The following is a 24,239-nucleotide window of genomic DNA, read 5'->3' on the forward strand; positions in this document are numbered from 1 at the left end:
CCACAGTTTATTCCTCTTCCCTTTCTCAGAATGTGGCCCTACACTGGATTCAACAAGGTGTGTGCATGAATGAACAAAGCTGCAAAGTAGATTGTGTTCTTGTTTTATAAATAAAGAAGCAGAGAAATTAAGTCACTTGCTCAATCACAAAGTGAGCAGAAGATTGGAAACTGGGCATGGGTCTTAACTCCCAGGTCTCTATCCTAAGAATTCTATGTATGGCTGTATCTGCTACTTTTGTCTCAGTGATGGGGGGGACAACAAAAAGCATAAAGTTGTTAGGCTTTGAATTCTTGTTTGGATATTTTTTAAAATGCTGACTTCAAAGCCATTGTGTATAATATAGTCTCTTTTTACCTTATCATTGTGTTGTTTTGTTTTGTTTTGTTTTGTTTTGTCTTTGCAAGGGAAGTAGTGTGCTAGAGATTAAACCCAGGGTCACACTCCTACTGAGCCACATCCCCAACCCTTTTTTATTTTTGAGAGAGGGTCTTACTAAGTTGTCTAGGCTGGCCTTGAACTTGGCCATCTTTCTGTATCAACCTCCCAAAAAACTGGGATCATAGGCATGCACCACCACCCCTGGTGCCCAGCTTCAATGTGTATTTTTAGGGAATGTGTTAAGAGCAATCATTTCTGGAAAGTGGGAATGTGGCTCTGTCTTTTATTTTCACCTTTTTACTTGCAGTATTTTCTAATTTTTTTTTAACACAAAAAAATGCTTTATAACTGAGTTTGGGAAAAGAAAACTTAAATGTCTACTTAACATAATATAAACTTAACTAAATTAGTTCTGACTATGGGGGCAATTTAAGAATTTATATTTCATCACAGAAAGTCTTCTGCAAGCCTCATGGCTCCCCAGCCTGTACTGGTTTATGTAGCTGAGAATCCTGTGTCTGGTCCTATTTCTGCTTTACTGTACCAGGTGAATGACTTTAATGATCAATGAAGTTGGAAATGCTCTATTAATCATGTATGTCCTTAAGGAGTAGGTAATAAATTTTCATTAGTATGGGAATAGATAATATTCTTTTAGAGAAATGGCCATATTATTATACATTTGCATTTTACTCAGACTTGATCTAGCCAGGATTCCACCGAGGGCACTTAAAGTATCACACAACTTGATTTTCTTCTCTGCTGTGGTGCAATATTCTCACTTTGCATTAGTTTCACAATCCAGGATCATTACCCTAGCTCAGTGAGAATCAATTTTTCATAGTTGATTGTCTGAATCAGTGGCAGCTCAGTTACATTTTCTACATCATTTACCAGAAAGTATAGATTTTAAAGAAGTCAGAGCAATTACGCAGGTAACCCATGCCAGGATTTGCTCTCAAAACATGCCCCTGAAAGTCAAAACCTTCTGCAAATTGGACAGGTACTGACCTATTCTTCAAAAGAGTCCCCATTCTGGTTCACCATTTTCTACGTGAGTGTCCATTGATAGAGCCCATTCTCTTTTGCAAAGAGACGTGTTCATCTACAGAGACCAATGCCTGTTGTGCCCTTTTTAGGAGAATAAGTTCATCTTTAATTTCTGTGAAATAATGAAGAAAGCTAGTTTGGGACCTGTTTATGAGATTTCAGAGCATGTATAGGAAGGAAGTTCTATTATTTTAATTGTGATACTTTTCTCCCAAAGTATGCATATTTAGGTAAATTATAAAAGCTCTCCAGTTCTTTTCACTAATGGTGATTGCTGTTCATGCTTGAGCACAAGAGAGAAAGCTTGATTTAAAATCTACGTCCTGTTGATGTGTTTTTATGCCACCAACATTTTTTAAAGTAAATTGGGTAGAAAATTAAGTTCTGGCATATGATGCAAATTCCTCTAATGTATCTGGCCTTCGTTTAATCATTTATGAGTTATCACTGCAAGATGTTTATATAGATTAGATACCACAGAGATCTAAGGAACTATATTTATTTGATCCTAATTAATATTTGGCCTTAAATAGATAATCACACCACTTTCCAGTTTCCTAATATTAAACAATTAAACAGCTAGCATCTGTTGGCCAGATAAATATTAAACTTTGCCAAGTAGCTATATGCAAGGTTTCACCATATGTGGACTCTGTTAGAATACATTACAAGATATTTTAAAATCCATGTATTTTAGGATTGTAAAAGTTATCACTGAAAAAATTATTTATTATCTGTTTATAGTGTTAAAATTTATGCTAAAGTATCAGATAGTTGTATAGTGCATGTTTGCCCATAATATATGAAGACACATCAAGTCAATATTTTTGTGTCTATCTCTATTAAAGCATTTTGTATTTACACTTTAGAGTTTCCATTTTCTTAATTAGAATATTCCTAAACTTCTACAGTTTCTTCCTCTTTTCAAATTGAAATCCCAAATAAGCAATTATAATGTTAAGGAATATAGATAGTGCGTAATCTAGACCAATAGTTCCCAAATTTCAGAAATTATCAGAATTACCTAAAGGGATTACTGAAAAGAAAAGATTACCTGTCCTGAATTCCAAGATTTTTGATTCAGTAGTATGAGATGGAGACTGCAAATTTAATATCTAAGAAGTCCTCAGCTGATCTTTATGCTGCAATCTTAGGAGCCTCATATTTCTGTATCTCGAATCTAGATCAATCATAGCTTATGTGGCATTCATTTTAAAAATGAATGAATGATAGAGTAAAAACAAGAAAACATATGCATGAATGTATTTATACATATGACAGCACTTTAGATCACCCAGTGAGCTAAAGTGACATAAAATAGAGTGTATTGCTTTTATATAATATGTGATAACATGTGAAATGTTTTTCTCAGAGCCTTTTATCTGTTACTAACAGCCTTTTATCTGTTTATTAAGAGATCAGATAAATTTTTGAACAGTTGTTAATGAACTTTCATTAATTTTCCCATCTGGATGGAGCCTCTTTGCCTATGTAGGGAAGTTCCTGGCTGAGGTGGGTCCAGTAGGAGTCTCTCATTAGTGAGTCTGCCTGCAAGCTCTTCACCCTGCATTGACGTATTTATCCTAACAATTACCAAGGAAAGTTCTTTTTCATAAGCATTTAAAAAGTCATTTTTATTTCCTTGGCTCCAAAATATCCTGGGTCCTGATAATAGTGAGGGTTTTTTTCCATTCCTGTATTCCTTTGTTGTTTTTTTTAAAGTCTCTAAACCTCAGTAAAATACGTCTCATAAACTGTGTTTTATTAATATTTTTCTCCTAATACATTTGGCTTTTGGTAATGTAATTTAGTGGTTCCTTTTAAATTTTTTAAATGGAATTGAAGTATTTCTGAATTTTTGGTTTTGGTAAGCGTTGTTATTCATTCTTTATTGCAATAGCTGTTTGAAGTTTAGTAACTCATGTAATCATCACTTTTCAAGTCAATAATGTCAACTCTAGAAGACAAATGATTTCATTGTTACACATACAAATTACATTTTCCATCATTGGGCAGCATTTTTCTCAGAAATTAGTCTCTAAGCCTGGGGGGGGGTATGCTTGAAAACATTGATAGTTGTCCATAAAAAGTTATCTGTCATGTTCACTACTTTAGCAGAAGACTTGTTTGAAAATCTTACAGTGGATATTAGAGCCTGAATTTGTTGAGAATTTTATTCATTTTTTTTATTCATTGAACACATCTTAATTGATACTTGTATCTGCTAGCAGAAAAAGGAAAGAGAGGAAAGGGAACAGGAGAAAGGGGAAAGGAGGGGACCTCATAGAGCTCTAATTCTAAAATATCTGGGGGAAAAGGAAATGATTCATGGTGACTTGTAAAGCTCTCTTGCATAGAGGTTTCATCCTATTTATAATAAGTGTTGAGTACACTCATTTTAGACTACTCTCCTCTGGAGATATTCCAAAATTGTTGACATTGAAGTCATTACCATAAGTAAATGAACAACTATAAAAATTCTAAGGCCAAGAGGCTGGGGCTGTAGCTCAGTGGTAGAGCACTTGCCTTGCACATGTGAGGCACTGAGTTTAATCCTCAGCACCACAAAATAATAAATAAAGATATCGTGTTCCTCTACAACTAAACATATATATGTAAAAAGATTCTAAAGCCAAGCTGAGCGTAGTGGCACAAGCCTGTAATCCTGGAGGCTGAGGAGGCAAAGGCAAGAGGATCACTAGTTCAAATCCAGCCTCAGCAAATGCAAGGCTCTAAGCAACTCAGTGAGACCCTGTCTTTAAATAAAAATTCAAAATAGGGCTGGGGATATGGCTCAGTGGTCAAGTGCCCCTGGGTTCAATCCCTAGTACCAAAAAAAAAAAAAAAAAAAAAAAAAATTCTAAGGCCAACCATTTTCTCATTTTAAGTAAATTGATACATTTCAAAATTGAAAATTTTGTGAATTTTTTTTTTTTTTTGATACTGGGGTTTGAATCCAGGGCCACTCTACTACTGAGTTGCACCTTCAACCCTTTTGTTGTTTATTTTGAGACATGGTCTCACTAAATCGCTGAACTCTAACTTGGAATCTTCCTGCCTCATCCTCCAAGATTGCTGGGATTACAGGCATGTGCCTCACTATAAATTCATTAAAAAAAAATACTTCTTTGGACTCCATTTTTCCCATTGGTTTAGGAGAATTCACAGGATACCCCCAGGTTATTTGAAAAGCCTGAACTGAGTCATGCCTAGTAATGACTTGATCCTTGTGGGGAACTCCTAAAAACTACTGAACTCATCTGAGTTCTCCTACTATTTGCAATCAACCAAACCTACACCCATGTGTTTTATACCTTTTCCCATCGACACCCTAGAGGCAGCAAGGCAAGCATAATGTCTTAATCCTTGTCCAGTGTAGGCAGAGGATTTCTGTCTCTTTCCTTAGCCAGGAGGTATCTCTTGCAGTTTAAAGACTGTCTTTTCTCAACCACCCTGAGAAGAATATTAGCATTTGTAACAGGAAATTTTTCTCAAAAGTTTGTAAGAAGCAGATTTTTATTTTGGTGAAATAATTATCATGAAGCAGAGCCATGGACCCTCAGAGAATGATTCAGAAGGCACTGTGCCCTAATGATGACATCTCCTTTACTCGCAGAAAGTTCTGCACCCCACCCACCCTTATGTACTATTAGATGTTGGTCTGGTTGCTAGTGACAGAGAAGCCTGAGAAATACTCATGTTCTGATCTCACATGAGTAGGGAAAAGTTAAGCCTCCCGGAATTGAAATGAGAATTTTCCTTTTAACTAGAGATAGGGGAGGAGAACCTAGTGATATTCTATAAAGATGTAGGAAACCATTCAACTATGTAGAGCCACTAATTGGCCATAGCAAGGATCTCAGCACCTTCCCAGATGTTCCTATATGTAGTGATAGCCCCAGACAAGAAAACCTTTTCTGGACCACAAGAGTACCCCAGCAAACATGATGAGATAGGTTATAAGTCTCAGAGGAATTTCAAAGACTCATGGAAACCTGGAGGATTAGGAACTATTTATCCCTGGTTCAAACCAATACAAATCAAGAATTGAAAATGTTGAGCTTGATGAGAAATGAGATAGTGACAAGTTTCAAAGTACCTCCCCACAAAATACTGATACCGAATATTTGTCAGCCTGTGCATCTTAAATATAAGGACATTGTCCTATATAACCACAATATTCCCATCAAATTAGAGAAATTAACATATATATATTAGTGCTTTCAAGCCTTTATGCTTTGTTCAGATATTGCCAACATGTCTTAATAATATCCTTTCTAATTTCCAAGGGAAAAAGAATAACAGTACAGCAGAAAATCATGATATCTTCTATCATGATGATCAAAGTGAATACCTATGGAAATGGTCCACATAGAAAGCCTATGCCACTAAATGAGGCACAGAGAGAAGAAAATGGCATCACTTTTGTGACATTCCTAATAAAAATGCAGAACCTGAATCTCATAACAAGGAGACATCAGACAAACTCAAACTGAGGAGCATCCTATAAAATAACTGTATACTTCAAAAGTGTCAACAGCATGAAGTGAAGAAAAGATAGGAACTGTTCCAGATTGAAAGATACTAAAGAGAAATGACAGTTAAAGGCAACCAGTTACTAAATGCAATCTTTTTGCCATAAAGGATATTATTGAGACATGTTGCCAATATCTGAACAAAGCATAAAGACTTGAAAGCACTAATATATCTATGTTAACTTCCCTAATTTAATGAGTATATTGTGGTTATATAGGACAATGTCCTTGTATTTAAGATGCACAGGCTGACAAATATTCAGTATCAGTGAGATGTTGGCACCATCCTTTCCAATTGTTCAATAAAAATAAGTTTTCATTCTGTACTTGAACCTTTTCTGTAAGTTTAAAATTGTTTCAAAATAAAAGGTATACAATAAGCAATTAATAGGACCTACCTTTTTAAAAAAGATAAGTTGAGGTTGGCAAAAACAGAGCTTCTCAACAGTTGCTCCATGGTCACCTGTGTTGATCTGTCATATTGACAGTACAAGTGGATTTTAATTGCTTAATAAAGAAATGAGAAAGATAATATCACAGAACTCATGAATATGCACTCATCAAAGCAGGATTCAGATGATGCTAGTTTTAGCTATTGAATTATTCTGGTGTTAATTGAAAAACAAAGATAATTCAATTAGTATTTATACACATTCTACATTATTTAGATTAGAAAGTAATACATGTGTCTCAGAAAAATGTCATTTAATGTGTGCTTTCCTTTATTTACATCTGCCAGTTCTGATGAAGGTAAGTAGAAATGAGATGTTGCAAGAAGGATTTGTGTGGTCACTCTGTAACATTTTGATCCTTATCTTCTGTTAGAATTTTTTTGTGTGTGTGAAGCAAAATCCAGCCTGCATTAAATAGATGTCATGGTAATACTATCATTTCAGATTCTAACCATGAGTTTCCTTTTAATGTGCATGCTGAATTTTTCTAATACGACAAACTGGGGCACATGAAATGCAGTTTCATGCTCCATTGAGCTGAATTCTGTATAGCTATTGAGAAATGTTTGGAGAGCTGTAGTAGATATGTCCATTTTAGTGACCATGTTTCCCCTCATATTTGTGAAATGCATTTTGATGTATGTATCTGTTATTCTGAAAATGTGCATTCATTTATCTGCCTGCTTCAGAGAACACTCCTGAGAACTAGGAGGAAGGATAAATAAATGTTAATAACAATGAGAACAATAATTATAGATGGCGCTCAGCTTGTTCATTCAGTACTAGTCCTTGTGTCTGCAGCAGCTGAAAGGACGAATAAGGCGCCTGCTTTGATTCCACTTACATCCTGTGAGGGAGAGAAATACAAAAACAAAAAAGCAAGTGGATAATTGCAGAACACGTTAATTGCCACAAAAAGAATAAACATAATGATGCAAGGCTATGGCGTAGCCGAGGTGAAGAAAGCCTTTCCAAAAGGGAGACATCTCACCTGAGATGTGAGAAAGAGAAAAGGAGTGAGCTGGTGAAAAGAGGGGTGGATGTTTCATCTAAGAACCTGATGAGTTGCCAAGACTCTGAGATGGATCATGGGTGGTGTGTTTGAGAAGAGAAAGGGTGGCATATGTCAAGCTATGAATGGCTTGCCCTATATTTCCTCCTGTAGGCTGTAATGTATCAAGGTTAACTTTCCTATTTTGATGATGGCACTGTGATTTTGTAGGAAAATATCTTTGTATTTAAAAGCACAGGCTGAAGTACTTGGTATCCTTGAGGTTGGTCCTAATACAATCTGTATGTTTATGGTGGTAATAATTGATAAACAGAGAGGTACAGAGACTTTCCCAAGATTGTTCAGATGGTAAGTTCTGAGAATAGGGTTTCCACCCAGGGAGTCTGAATCCAGAACCCACATTTTCAGCATTATACTGTGCTACTTCCCAAAGGGAGCACTATAAAAATATGAGTTATTTTTATTATAAAGTTACAGGCATCTTTTATGGCCTAGAAAACTCATCTATATATCTCCCTGTTTCCTTCTGTTCTCAGCTCTGGGTGCCAAACTTTACCAAGAGTATAGACAAATTGGGGACTACTTGAAAAGAAGCCCCCTCTTGGTGGGTCTTCAGGCATAAGGAGTGGCCATGACTCTATCCTTAAGATTAGTCTCAGGACACTACCTCATTTATATACAATCATGTGGAAAAATAAATATTTTTCTGTGGTCCCAAGGAGTTATGATTTAGAGGGAAATGTAAAGGCTACAAGGAACTTACTTTGGTAGAGGAAATAACTAACATCAGAAAATCCAAAATTAGAATAAGGTATGCTTAGGGAGATAAAGGGACCCTGACATCAAAGTTGTTTCAACAGAGGCAGAAAAACCTGTTACTAAGCATGTGGTATAGAAAGGTCAAGTGATGATGGGAAATAGAACCAGCATGCTTTTTCCCAGTCCTGAGATTCTATTATGGATAAGCTAGATTCAGAAACCAAGAAAATCAGAATTAAATGTATTTGATTTGATAGAAAATGGACTAGAACTCAAATGTAAGACATAGATGTAGAGGCAAAGAAAGATCCCCAAAAGATCTCAAACAGGTGGCTTGCAATTAAACTTCTACACTCCATTGGTTTCTATACTCAGTCAAGGGTGTTGGTGAGCTGATGAAGGTAGGGTGCAGTAGTGGCCCTGCCCTGCCTCAGGAACATGTATTCAACTTTCTACATTCAACTTCTTCTTTTCAAAACCAATCCTGAATAGCCAGGCCTGGTGGCCCACAGCTGTAACCCCAGGTACTTGAGAGGCTGAGGTGGGAGGATCACCTGAGTCTAGGAGTTCCACACTAACCTGGGCAACATAGCAAAATCTGGTCTCAAACAAAACCCATCCTGATACCCCAGGGAATTAATGTTATTCTTTACTATAACTATCTGTAATTCTGTTGCATTAGTTTATTTATATGCCTTCTTCTTCTACACCCTAGATACAACAAGAGAAACTTGTGACGACTTTTGTAGACCCAGAAATTATTTTTTTAAAAAAAATAGTAACTGAGACAAATAGCAGACTCCTAAGGATCCAGAGAATAGAATCAGACATTCAAATAAAATTGAATTTAGAAATACACCACATTTTTCATTTACATATCAAGGCCCTAGACATGTACTCCTGGAACATGATTTCAGAATAATAGTTCATAAAGTATAGTTTGGGTTTAGAAGATTAAGGATCCAAATGAATCAGTACAAGGCATTGGGAATTATGATTGAATTGGATTTTAGATCCAGCAGGTTTCTTCCATCTTGTTTTCTAGAGTTTTGTCCAAACAGTAAATTAATTGAAAATAAATGTTTTATGCTAAGGCAGTTTTCAAATTTCTGTAGAGATATATCCTAGGGTCAACTTCTTTGAAACTCTCAAAATTTTAGTTAGATGTCTTAAAAGGTAGCAGTGTATTTTTGGCGTTGAACTAGTTACAACCTCATGCTACCTAGCATCACACCATTGAAGAAAACAATTTTTGTTTGTAATACTTTTGGATATTACTAGTTTAACTTCTAAACATTTTATTTTAAACAGTGAAAAAATGATATACTTGAGTAATTTTCCTCACAGGACTCAGTCTTGAACACCTTTTTAGCCGTATGGTTTTTATTACTTGGAAGTAGCATCTATGAAAACGTAGTTATTGCATTAACTAAACCAGAGCAAAAAGAAATTTGCTCTTCTGCAAAAGCATTGTTGACTTCTGACTTGGGCTTTTTCTCAATATTGATTAGTTAAAACTGTTGTCAGCTATGTCTCCCAATTTTGCAAAAATCTAGGTTATGCTGGCTCAAATGCAGGCTGCTCCTCCATCTCCTCCAATTCCACTGCCTGTGGAAGCTGAAGCCGTCTTTAGGATTTCTGTCACTTCTCAGTACTGCTTCACTTCCTTCCACCCAGCTGCCTGACAAACCATCACTGTGTTTTGCAGAGACAGGGAGCCTGCTCATCCAAAACCAGAATCTACTTACTTATATTATTTCTAAATAGATGGTTAAGAAATCTTTTACTAGTCTGAATCAGGTCCACACAAGCTAAGATATATTTGCATCTATGCAAGTGTATCTTTTTTATAATTTTTTCTCAGTGACTCTTAATATTTCAATTTTAAGTCTTTCTGTTCTTTGGCCTTTTTGTTTTGTTTTTTGTTTGTTTATTTATTTTTGTATAGTCTTAAAAATTAGAGACACACTCTAGTTTAATAAACTGATTAGAAGCTTGTTTTATTTCATTTCTAAATCGCTATTTATGAGAAATACTTATATTAAAATACTTGTAAATGTCATCATTCAGAAATAACTTAGAAAAAAGTGAAAAGGCCGGTACTCAGGCTTGTTTTGCTTGTAGGAGTTTCCTGACTGAAACTAATTGAGAAATAAGAAGAGATTTAGGAACTTAGAAAGACTAGAAACATAGCAATAGACAAGATGTTTAATATCACATTTTAAAAACTAAACTCATGACGTTAACTTTAAGTTTTTAAAAACTAAATTACAAATTTACTATTATTAAATAGAAGTATAGTTATCACTTAAACATTTCTTTATTTTCTTGTTGCAGGTCTTTAATTTGTGTAGTAATTTTTTATACTTCATGAGTTCCTTTTGCTTCCATTGCATGGTTTATTACAAATTTCTCATGATGAAATAAATTCTTAGTCATGATTTCTTCAAATGATATAAGCATCTGTTTATAGAACTTTCACTTGCTTTTAAAGGACCACAGTATAGTAGCCAGAGTGGGAGAAGACAGAAACAGTTCTTTATTTCTTTGGCAGTTTTTTTTTTTTTTTCAATTCTTGCCTTTTCTATTATTATTTAAGAAGTATTTTTTCTGTCATAAAGAATCCATATGATTCTTGTTCTCACATGTATTTTAACTCAGCAATATGCACGTTTAAGGGGGATCAGTCATCACTCTATTATTATTTTTTTGACACATAAAAATTGTACATATTAGCCAGGTGTGGTGGCACACACCTATAATCCCAGCAGCTGGGGAGACTGAGGCAGGAAAATCACATGTTCAAAGCCAGTCTCAGCAAAACTAAGATGCTAAGCAACTCAGTGAGACCCTGTCTCTAAATAAAATACAAAAGAAGGCTTGGGATGTGTCTCAGTGGCTAAGTGCCCCTGAGTTCAATCCCCGGTACCAGGAAAAAAAAAATTGTACATATTTATAGGTATTGTGTATTCATGTTCTGATGCATTTATACATTGTACAATGTTTAAATTAGGGTAAACATATTTGTCTTCTCAAGCATTAGTCATAACTTTGTGGTGAAAACATTGAAAATTCTTTTTTTATGTTCTTTTAATACATGGCACATAACTAATATCTATATACTCACACTACTGTGCAAAAACCACCAGAACTTATTTCTCCTATCTAGCTAAATATTGTTATTTATAACAATATGAATGGATGTGTAAGAAATCCTGCTAATAGGAAGACAAGTACCACATGACCTTACCCATGTAGAATCTGAAAAAATTGATCTTATAGGAGTTGACAGCAGAATGATGGCACTACTATCCTCAGTCACCTACACCAGAGTCACCAAGGTGTTTTTCAAAGTGATTTTCACCACCTCTTCCTTTTCAAGGTTAGTTGACTCCCCAGACCTGATTTTTTTTCCCGTATCTTTCTCAATCTACCTCTTCCTTTCTTATTCATCTGTTCTCTAGTTTAGATTCTTACTATTCTTCATGTAACCTATTCCTAATTGATTTACCTGCCCTCAGTTTTGTCTACCTTGACCTGTGCAACCATAGTTACCAACGTAAAACTTAAATATGATCAGGAAACCTGCAATTTTAAATATCTTAAATACTGGAGAATTTTTCAAAGTCCTTGTCCTGGTATCCAGAAGGACCAATCTGCCCGTTTATCTCTATCCCTCTCACTTTGTTGCATTTTATTCCTGAGAGTGTAGATTGGATTTCCTGTCATTCTCTCCAAATAGCCATGCCTTCTATCTTCTGTGCCAGTGGTTTTCTCTCTTCCTGAGTACCTTCCATCCTGAATTCCTTCCTTTCCTTCAGTTAGATACTTATCCATCATTTAAGACTTATTCCAAGTATCTTGTTATCCAGAAAACCTTAATTATTTTTTTTGTTTTATTTGGATTGCATACTTTATTAGTTACTGGCCCAATATACATATTGCTATTGTACTTACTATGTCATACTATAATTAAGAGTCTTTGGTCTTTACTAAAACTTGAGTTCCTATATATTGGACACTTTACCTTTGGATATTTTTTAATAAGATATATACTCTGTCTCACACTAGGCACTCCATAAATATTTGTTGAATGAGTAAATACATATATCAAGGCTGCATGCAGAAGCATTTTAATAGAACCTGTAGATAATACAAAATAATAGAATATCTGATAGAGGCAATGGATTTATTGCTGCCATAATGGATTCACAGATTCTTCTTTGGTCCTTGTCTGTGACTCATAACACATATCTAGGAGGTCTTATATGAGAGAGAATTGTGTGATAAGTGTATACAGAGGGAGTAACCTGTGGCTCTAAGAATTAAGCAGAAGCTTTGGTCTTTTAGGCAACAAGCTCTTTAACTAAACCAATGAAGCCAGGCTCTAGGCAGGTTTCACAGAGGTCCTGTAATGAATGGAAGGATACCAAATTATAGCTGTGTCTCCAATTTCAACCTTAACTCTCTGGCTCTCCTACAAAGGTAGGAGACAGAGTCATGCCCCATTTGGATGAGTATGCAAACAGTAAGCCTGGAGTGCAGACATGACAGTGTTGTCACTGTCAGAGACCTGCATTGTCACCCACTATGCTGCTTCCTTGCTCTGTGAACTTGGCTTATCAGTGGTTGGAAAAGGGGGAAAGCTGATGTCTCTAGGGCAGGTTTCAAAACTATTCTACAAGAAGAATCATTATTTCTCCAATCAAAGAGTAATTTTCAGGACCACGTCTTGGTTCTATATTTACCATCTCATTGGTAATCACCAGACTGTGGTAACAAAGAAATCTTTTTCTTTCTTACCTGTCTATATAGTTTACCTGCATTTTATTGAGGGAAGTTACGTAATAGAAAATGCTACAGAAAAAAAAAAATCCTACAGTAAATCAGCCTACATTGCCTTCTATCTAAATCCTAAATATTAAAACTGTGGACTCATTTAGACAGAACCAGGCAAATGTAAAGTTCATAACGTGAATCATAGAGTTCCTCATCTCTGGGCCTTCTCTTCCTTTTAGAATTGGCTTGCCAGTGGGGATGAGAGAGACAGGAGCTCTCTGTGGTTCCTGGAGCTTGTTCAATTTCATCTGTGATTTTCCCAGTATTGATTAAATACTTGATATCAGGCTACAGGCAACAGAAACACTGCTGTCAGGATTGGACTTCATCACTATCATTCTCTTGTTTCATAATTTAAAAGGAAAGATGACAAAAGAAGCCATGGTTGTAATTATTGAATAGTTTTCTAAAAATTTACCTTTTTCTCCATATCAGACATGCAAAGTGTGGCAGCCGGGCAGTTGGGGGGCGGGGGGGGACTTCAACACCCTCTTGCCAGAACCTCCAGTTCAGTGGCTTTTTGTACTCCCACCAACCCAACCTCCTGACCTCTGCTTAGGACTGCAACCACCTGCCCTCTCTGTTTGTCCCCCAGGACAGTTGACCTCTCTGAACACTTTTTAAATTAATAAATCAAAAATACACACTTTTGAATGAAGCCTGTGCTAGGTCATGATCTCTCCACATCACCAGAGACCTCAACAATTTCTGTCAGTCCTAAAGGTTCACCTTTACATTCTTTGCTATTTTCTCCGGACTATTTTTCCTCCTGCCTCTCTTTCACAGTGTCTGAAAAAAAAAATAAAGAAATGGGTTGAAAAAATTTTGCACCATCTGACAGCCCATCTACCTAAATTAACTCATTTAGTATGTAGAATACAAGAAGTAGAGAAGATTATTCTTGTTGTAACAGGGAGCTGAGGCTTAGGGGAGTGATGCTAGAGCTGGGCCTCAACTGATGTCAGCTCAGCTCCCAAGCTTCTTCCTTCCATAAGATGTGATTTTGCCTGAAACAGAAACCCTGGGGCATGAACCATCAGATTTCTCATTCTCATTTTCTAAATGTAGCTTGAGCCACATGAATCCATATTTCCATGACTTCCCTGTGTTTCTTTTCCTCTCTAGGATAATAATCTTCTATCCATGTATTTGGAGACTTCATCATTGACCTTTCATAATCTCAAATTCCTTCTTGTTTTAACTCTTCTCTCCATACACTCCAATACAAATTTATGTTTTCTCTTTTTTAAAGGAAATCACATTCCTTATAGTTGCATCTGTCTCTCATTTTCCTATTAATGCTATAGTATGTTAAAGAATCCCAGATAGCATGCAGTTTTCTCTTGATATATTTCATTTATGCACCTCTAAAAGTTAAAAAAAAAACAGCAAAAAAAGATAAGGCTACTACCTCTATATTGATAATCCCCTGTCTCTATCTGTAGTCCAGACCTCTCAATGGCTCCCAGACCCATATTTTGGAATGCCAAGTGAACATCCATGTAGGTCTCAAAGTCCAGAGATCCAAAACTATATTCAAAACATTTCTTTCTGTCCATGCTTCCTACCAGTGTGACTGGTACCATGATACACCCATGGATGCTCTGTTAGGATTTAGGAAGTTGTCAATTGTCCTTCTTCTTTCCTCAGTCCCAAGAAGACTCCTCCTAAATGTTCCTAAATCCTTCAAGATGGTATTCTATTTTTTGTCTTCAGTTTGTTGTACCCCCATAATTTCTTGTCATTACAAAATTTTTTATTGTAGGATTTGTTTTATTTTCTGATGAAGGTGATGGATTCATTATGAGCCATTAGGAGTGTCATCGTATTTGATCGGCTTATTGATTTCATTAATACTACAGAGGGTCAGTTTTTGATTACTAATCTTTTAAGTAATTGCATTTTACTCTGGTAATGCCCTTAGATCTTTATCCCTCTTGTGTTTTTGTTTTTCTCCCTGTGTTCTTTAACAAACAAATCTATTGCAGTATAGAGCAGTATTTTTTTTTCTGTTTTGTAGGCTTTTGCTTGTCTGAAATATGTTCAACTTGAAAAAGTCCTAGAATTTTAAACAGGAACATTAGGAAAAAAGCTTTTGGTCTGTTTCTTTCCCTATTTGTGCCGAACGCAAAGATTTTCTTAAATGTCATCATGTTCTAGGAACATTTATGCTGGAACTTTCCTAAATACATGGATAACTACCTTTTCTGACAACCCCCTGTCGATTGGATCTTTCAACTAAGCGCATGAAGATTTTTTTATTCTACTGATGGGAGTTTTGCATTAGAACAGATAATAAAGGTGAATGCTGTTCTTGACTATATGGGCTCACATCTATATTTGCTTTTGATCTGCCTTTGGTGTAGCTCTAATAGCCATTATCAGCATTCAACACTGCTTGCTGGTTGTAGCTCCAGAAGCCTCTCTCTGGCCCTAAACACAGACAGGTACTCTGGGCTGTGCATTCCTGTTTTCAACATGGGTAATTATCTTAGACCTCCTCCTTCCTTTTCTGGATTCAGTTTGTGTCATGGCCTTTACTAGTGTGATAGATAATTACTTCAAGTTTGTTATTCAGTAATTTTAGATTATAGTTTCTTTTGAAAATGTCCTTTCTCAAGCAGCTAAACTCCTGCATATGAAAAAGTTTTCTTATGTCCATCATCCTTCCATCTTTCTGGAGCGCTAAATTCTATCCTGTATTTTCATTGAAAATAAAACTGACTTTGATTTATGGGCGGTGATTTTGCATCCTGCTACTTTGCTGAATTTATTTACTAGTTCTAGAAGTTTTCTGATGGAATTTTTTGGGTCTTCTAGGTATATAAACATATTGTTGGCAAATAATGCTAATCTGACTTCTTCTTTCCCTATGTGTATCCCTTTAATTTCTTTCATCTGTCTAATTGTTCTGGCCAGTGTTTCAAGAACTATGTTAAATAGAAGTAGTGAAAGAGGGCATCCCTATCTTGTTCCAGTTTTTAGAGGAAATGCCTTAAATTTTTCTCCATTTAGAATGATGTTGGCCTGGGGCTTAGCATAGATAGCCTTTATGATGTTGAGATATGTTCCTGTTGTTCCTAGATTTTCTAGGATTTTGAACATGAAGGGGTACTGGATTTTGTTGAATGCTTTTCTGCATCTATTGAGGTGATCATATGGTTCTTATCTTTAAGTCTATTGATGCGATGAATTACATTTATTGATTTCCTTATGTTGAACCAACCTTGCATCCCTGGAATGAATCCCACTTGATCATGCTGTACTATCTTTTTATATGTTTTTGTATTCATTTTTGCCAGAATTTTATTAAGAAATTTTGCATCTATGTTCACTAGCAACATTGGTCTGAAGTTTTCTGTTTTTGATGTGTCTTTGCCTGGTTTTGGAATCAGGGTGATATTGGCCTCATAGAATGAGTTTGGAAGTGTGCCCTCATTTTTAGATTTCTGGAAATAAATTGAAGAGTATTGGTATTAGTTCTTCTTTAAAGGTCTTATAGAACTTAGTTGTGTATCCATTTAGTCCTTGGCTTGTATAGGTTGGTAGACTTCTGATGGTGTCTTCTATTTCGTCGCTTGAAATTGATCTGTTTAAATTGTGTATATCTTCCTGATTCAATTTGGGCAAATGATATGACTCTAGAAATTTGTGGATGCCTTCAATATTTTCTATTTTATTGGAGTACAAGTTTTCACAATAATTTGTAATTGTCTTCTGTATTTCTGTGGTATCTGTTGTGATATTTCCTTTTATCACATACATTAGTAATTTGAGTTTTCTCTCTCCTTCTCTTCATTAGCAAGGATAAGGGCCTGTCAATTTTATTTATTTTTTCAAAGAACCAACTTTTTGTTTTGTCAATTTTTTTCAGTTGTTTCTTTTGTTTCACTTTCATTGATTTCAGCTCTGATTTTAATTATTTCCTGTCTTCTACTGCTTTTGGTGTAGATTTGTTCTTCTTTTTCTAGGGCTTTGAGGTGTAATGTTAAATCATTTATTTGTTGACTTTTTCTTCTTTTAAGGAATGAACTCCATGCAATGAACTTTCCTCTTAGAACTGCCTTCATAATGTCCCAGAGATTTTAATATGTTGTATCTGTGTTTTCATTCACCTCTTAACATTCTTAATCTCCTCCTTGATGTCTTCTGCACCACATTGTTCATTCAGTAGCATATTATTTAGTCTCCAGGTGTTGGAGTAGTTTTTATTTTATCATTTATTTCTAATTTCATTTCATTATGATCTGATAAGGCATTTCTGTATATCAGTGACAAATCCTCTGAAAGGGAAACAAGGAAACTACTCCACTTATAATAGCATCAAAAAATAAAATAAAATACATGGGAATCAACTTAACGAAAGAAGTGAAAGACATCTACAATGAAAACTACAGAACACTAAAGAAAGAAATTATAGAAGACCTTAGAAGATGGAAAGATCTACCTTGCTCTTAGATTGGCAGAATTAATATCGTCAAATGACCATGCTACCAAAAGCACTATATAGATTTAATGCAATTCCGATTAAAATCCCAGTGGCATTCCTCATAGAAATAGAAAAAGCAATCATGAAATTCATCTGGAAAAATAAGAGACCCAAAATAGCTAAAGCTATCCTTAGCAGGAAGAGTGAAGCAGGTGGCATTGCTATACCAGACCTTAAACTATACTACAGAGCAATGGTAACAAAAATAGCATGATGTTGGCACCAAAATAGACTTGTAGACCAATTGTACAGAATAAAGGACACAGAGAATAACCCACATAGTTACAGTTATCTTTTATTAGACAAAGGTGCCAAAAATGTATATTGGAGAAAAGATAGCCTCTTCAACAGATGGTGCTGGAAATATTGGAAATCCATATGCAACAAAATGAAATTAAACCCCTATCTCTTACCATGCACAAAACTCAACTCAAAGTGGATCAAGGACTTAGGAATTAAACTAGATAACCTGCAAATAGAAGAAAAAAAAATAGTCCCTAATCTCCATCAAGTCAGATTAGGCCCCAACTTCCTTAATAAGACTCCTATAGTGCAAGAATTAAAATCAAGGATCAATAAATAGAACAGATTCAAACTAAAAAGTTTCTTCTCAGCAAAAGAAACAATCAGTGAGATGAACAGAGAGCTTGCATCTTGGGAGCAAATTTTTACCCCTCACACATCAGATAGAGCACTAATCTTTAGGGTATATAAAAACCTCAAAAAGCTAAACACCAAAAATAAATAAATAACCCAATCAATAAATGGGCCAAGGAACTGAACAGACACTTCTCGGAAGAAGATATACAATCAATCAATAAATATATAAAAAAATTTTCAACATCTCTAGGAATTAGAGAAATGCAAATCAAAACTACTCTAAGATTTAAGATTTCATCTCACGCCTACTACTCAAAACTACTCTAAGATTTCATCTCTCTCAGAAATTGCAGCTATTAAAAAATACAAAAAACAATAAGTGTTGGTGAGGATGTGGGGGAAAAGGCACACTCGTAAACTGCTGGTGGAACTGCAAACTGGTGCGGCCAATATGGAAAGCAGTATAGAGATTTCTTGGAAAATTGGGAGTCGAACCACCATTTGACCCAGCTATCCCTATCCTCGGTCTATACCCAAAAGACTTTAAAACAGCATATTACAGCCACATCAATGTTTATAGCAGTACAATTCACAATAGCTAAACTGTGAAGTCAACCTAGATACCCTTCAGTAGATGAATGATAAAGAAAATGTGGTGAGTCTCGGCCAAACATGTGATTTCTGTCCTGTCTGTTATGGCAAGTTCTGAATAAATACCTTTTGTTTTTTATATATATATATATATATATATATATATATATATATATATATATATATATATATAATGAAAATGTGGTATATATACACAATGGAATGTTATTCAGCATTAAAAGAGAATAAAATCATGGCATTTGCAGGTAAATGGATGGAGTTAGAGAATATAATGCTAAGTGAAATTAGCCAATCCCCAAAAACAAATGCTGAATGATTTCTTTGATTTAACGATGCTGATTCATAATATGCTGTGGAAGGGATGGGGGGTGGATGGGAGGATTAAATGAACTCTAAATAGGGAAATGGGGAAAAGGGGATGGTAAAAAACATCAATATTTGAAGGGAGGGGGCATAGGGGTAGGAAATATGGTGGAATGCAATTGTTATCATTACCCAAGTACATGTACACAAACATGAAGGATGTGACTCTACTTTGTGTACAACCAGAGAAATGAAAAATTGTGCTCTATTTGTGTAATATGAATTGTAATGCATTCTCTTGTCATATATAACAAATTAAAATTTTAAAAAGAACACTGGTTTCATTTTTATAGTCGCATACACCAAAGTTTGGATCAAAGTGATTCATTACTGATCGCTTTATACTGTTTAAATGACTTTGTAATTTTGGCTATTTGGTGTATTTGTTAGCATATAGAAAGCTAGTGATTTATAAGGTTATGCTTTACAGAGTGAAGTTTATACAAGTCAAGAATAGATACTACAAATATTAATAGGTCTTTATATCAATATTACAGCTAAATTTTCCTCTTCAGAATATGTTTATATATGAAACTGTGAAGATATAACCATTTTCTTACATCAAACCTGTACTACACACGAAAGTAATTAAGATTAAGAGCTGAGGGTTTTTTTTTAATACTGTCTTGTTCTTTAAAGAACAGTTGGAAGTCTACAAATTCAAATCTTGTTAAATAATAGCAATTTGTGGTAACCTTGCAAAGAAATCAATATTTGAATCTGTTTTGTATTTTTGAGTTTTCAGTGAATCTCTGTCTTAGATAATAACTAATATTACCTTATGTAATATTATTTTATTCATTTATCTGATATTTAAAGACAAGACGAAATAAGAAAGTAGAGAAAAGAAGGGAGGGGAAGAATATTTTTTTTCTTTCTTTCATTTGTGATTACTTACTTTTTTCTTCAAATATTCAAAAACATGTTTTGCTATATTATTTTAATCATTTTTCTTTATTTTACTCTTTAGTTTTCCTCACTTCATATTTTTGTGTTGGTAACTGGTGCGGAAATATTTGTCCACCCAAAATGTTATGTAAAATGTGCTTCTGTTTAGAATGCTAATTGGTCAATATATGTAGCATATGAATTGATGGTTGGGTAACTCTAGATGTCTTCTCGAAGCTTTTATTCATTCAGCAAATGTTTATTTAGTCCTTAGGTGCTGGGCTCCAAAAATGGCGCTAAAATTATAAGAATAAGAGACAGACATATTGTAGTTCAAATAGGCACAAGGATGTATAGATACATAACAACGAGTCCCACTATTATGTGTACTTATAGAAAATTTTTTAAAAAATATAAGCACAGGGATGCTGTTAAAAAAAAAAAGAAAAAAGAAAAAAGCACAAGACAAGTCGAGATGTCCATGAAAATGATCACTCATTATGCAGCCTTTCCTTCCTACCAACCTGTCTGACCAGGCAGCTCTGAGCCCCTTCCTCTGCCAAAGTCTCCATACTTCCCACTGGTCTGTGCAGGTAGGTCCCTTTGGTCCTCATTTCGTCTCTTTCTGTAGAATCCCTTGACATCCACTCCATTCTCTGGACTCCACTGGCCTGCTCACTGCTCTCTGAGCACTGCCTGAACTTTTCTGCCTCCCTAATTTTACTCAGCTCATCACTCAGCAGGACATATTCCATGATTCCCTCTCTCTGTCAAAATTCCATCCATTAAGGCCTGCCTTAGTGTACTTTTGCTGTCCTTGTTTACTTTCTCTTCATCATAGCTACTCCTATGGCAATTGTGTATTTACTTAGTGTACCTCTCCCTTCTTGGATATAACAAACAATCAAGCAAATGAACTTACTACAGAGTCTGGAATTGCTTTGCATTCCACTTGGAATAAAGGGTGCATAGTATGCAAATATCGAATACTTTCATTTTATGCACAAAGATTATTTCACAAACATTTAATTTCTGTGATATGCCAAACTCAGTTTGGCAGTAGCGTGCAGATGAAGTAGACAAGTTCATGGACAAAATACAGACTGTTGAATGCTTCAATAGACTAATTAGCACAGGAAATTTATAGGAATGATACTAATCCAGGTGCATCCATGAGTGGATAAGGAAATGGATGAATTTGTAAATGAATAATTTATCTTAGTTCTCTAGAGCTCCCATTTAGTACTCTGCAGTTCTCAGTAGAGATATATCACCCTGATCATCTGCTGACACTCATCATTGTCCTAATTCTTTCTTCACAACATTCCCTAATAAAAAAATGTACTTAGGCACAGTTTAATTCTAACAAAATTTCTACACTGGCTATCTCAGATACATAATCCTAAGTCTTAACTACTACATGCACTAAAGTCTCCAATTGTTCCATTAAAAATATTAATTTGAGAATTTGTAGAATAATTCTTAAAAATAAGATTAGTCTACTACTTCAATATTTTAAGACATATAAAGTGTATATAATGCTTCTGTTACCTATGTTTTATTTCTTTGTGAAATTTTGGCACTCTATTAGCTAACTTCCATTGGTTTTCTATTCCTAGTGATTTTTTAAACATTTTTAAAAATGTGCTTTTTTAGAGTCTTTTGTTTGAAGAATCTCTTAGGTTTTTATTTTTTCAAGACTTCTGTTTATCGGTCTTTCCACCAAAAATAAATAAATAAATAAATAAAACTCTTTAATCCAGCTTTTTTCATTTTGCCTTTCAAGCTCAAAACTTAAGGAAGCACATTAAACCTACACTGTCTCAAGAATAGTGATCTAGACTTTTCTTGCACTTAAAACACTATTAAGTTACTCACAGCCATTGTGCTATAAGGTGTCAGACAACATGGAGTGCAGACTTGATCTTCCTTGATATCCATCATCAAAAGAATGGTAGAAACTATTCAACATACTTGTCACACAACAGTCAAATGAAACCTACATTTGACTTTTAATATGTTTCCTTAATTGGCCACGTGGGGTTGTTTTTCTTTTTACTATTTCATATTTAATCTCTGTGAAAAAGATCACCATTTCCTGTTTGTTTGATTCAACAAGTGTTTATTGAACAGCTACCTTGTATCAGTCTTTTTGTCAAAGGCACAGGTATGTGGAAAAAAATAAATAATCATAATTAGCATATTGGGAGAAGGAAAATAAAGTAAGCAGAGACTATGAAGGATGACCAAGATCAGAATGTATTTGCAGAAAGATTTTCTGGTGAGAAACACTAGAGCAGAGACCCAGCTGAAGTTGGAAAATGAGCCATCTAAGCCTTGCAGACCTTTGGAAGAGCATTTCAAGAAGCAGTGGCAGTGGGTGCCAAGCATTTGCATGCTCAAGGGACAGACTGGAGGCCACTGTAGCTATAGCAGGGAGATCTATGCAAAGTGATGGGAAATGAGAAACGTGAGGACCTGAGTGGTGGTGTGCAGGATCTCTTGCCCATGGTAATGAGGTTCTATTTTATTTAGAGTGAGATGGAACCATGACTTGTAATTTGGCATATTTTAAAAGATTATTTTAGTTACTTGAGTTGTATTGGTTTTCTTTTACTGCAAAACAAATCACTATGTATATACTGATTTAAAACAACACATACTTATTACCTCAGGTTCTGTGGGTTGGGGTTTGGAGAAGAGGGACTGCTAAGCTGGATTCTCTGCTCATTGTCTTAGAAACATGAGATCAAGGTGTCTCATTTAAAGCTTGGGACCCTCGTCGAAGTTCATTCAGGTTGCTGGCAGAGTTCACTTGATAGACTTGTAGGACTGAGGTTCTGCTTTTTTGTTTGTTAGTCCTGTTTGTGAGCATGGGGGCACTCTCAGCTCTTAGAATTGGTTTGGTCCCTAGACACATCACCTCTCATAACCTCCTAACTCACATCGCCAGCAGGAGAACCTGTCACGCTTCCCCTCTCTCCACATGCTAAAGAATTTTCTATAACGTAACATAGTCACAGCATCAAGGTCCTCTTCACCTTTGCCAAAGAATGTGATCTGTTCAAAGGAATGACTCCCCATCGTATTCCCAGGTCCTGCCCACACCAAAGTGGAGGTTTTTGTACAGGGTGTGAAGACCAGAGAGTGGGGTTTTGGAATCTTATGATTCTACTTACTACTGGATTTTGGAAGGGGCAAAAGATGAAGCTATAGGTAGGCCTTTTGAAAGCACTGGAGATGTCTAAGCCTGTGCTTCTCAAAATTTCCTGTGTGTAGATCTCCTGGGGATTGTGTTAAAATATCCCATTAAGGGTATTGGGGGTATAATTGAAGGCAGACCATAAAGGCTTTACTGAAGGAGAAACAGGGGCATCTGGATGACTTCTAAGCTCAGAGGATGGAAAAGACTGCATGCAGGAGAAGCTTGTTTTAGAGCAGAAACCCAGAGTTCCAGTTTGGATATGCTAACTGTGAGATGCCATTTAGAATCCAAGTGGAAAATATCAGGAAATGCAATTAAAAAGAATAGATCTATTCATCACACTCAGTGTCATCAGAAATATAAAACTTCATGTTTCTGTGTATCACTACTATTTGACACTTCCAAAGTGTGCTTGGAATTTATTGTACTATAATAGAAAATGTGAGCAATGAAAAGGACCTTATTGAGCAGTGTTTTCTTGCCCCATGTCAAAGTTCTTTATAAGCAAAATCAAAATATCCATTATTCAAATCATTAAAACTATTCCTAGAAGCCAAAATACACATCATTGTGCATATTTAAAGTAACACTATACTCAAAACACTCTCTAGAAATAGAGCCAGGTTTTAAGTTTTTACCACTTACTAACTTTTGGTAAATACCCTACTATAAGATGCATCATCTGGTTTCTCCCTGACCATATAGGCAATTTCATGGTGTGACTAATTCTTATTTCTTTCCTGGGCTAAGTTATGCAAATTAGCTTCATTAAGTTATGAGAGGTGGCCCTTAGGTGGAGCTTGCATTGAAATTAGTCTTCTGATTCCCTTATCACACACACACAAAAAAGACATGGGTTGTATAAAAGATGTGTTTATTTATAAATTTCCCTAAATCTCAATCATGGAAAAAAGACAGTGGGTCCATTGGGAGCCACTCCCACTGAGATGGCTAGGGATCTGAACTTTACTCTGGAGCTCTGGGCTGGTACTTACTACCTTATGTGACCACTAGACTTTCTAGTTATCTGAAAGAATGTGTCGCTGAATCAAGC

At 35.5% G+C, this 24,239-nt stretch overlaps 1 protein-coding gene across 1 annotated transcript in view; it reads left to right on the forward strand.

The window, feature by feature from the left end:
- Positions 1 to 24,239, forward strand: part of Ptprz1 (protein tyrosine phosphatase receptor type Z1) — a 179,171-nt gene that overhangs the window by 73,621 nt on the left and 81,311 nt on the right. The gene's annotated exons all lie outside the window — the stretch shown is intronic.

Source organism: Marmota flaviventris, chromosome 1 (genome assembly GCF_047511675.1).
Source record: "Marmota flaviventris isolate mMarFla1 chromosome 1, mMarFla1.hap1, whole genome shotgun sequence".
NCBI lineage: Eukaryota > Metazoa > Chordata > Mammalia > Rodentia > Sciuridae > Marmota > Marmota flaviventris.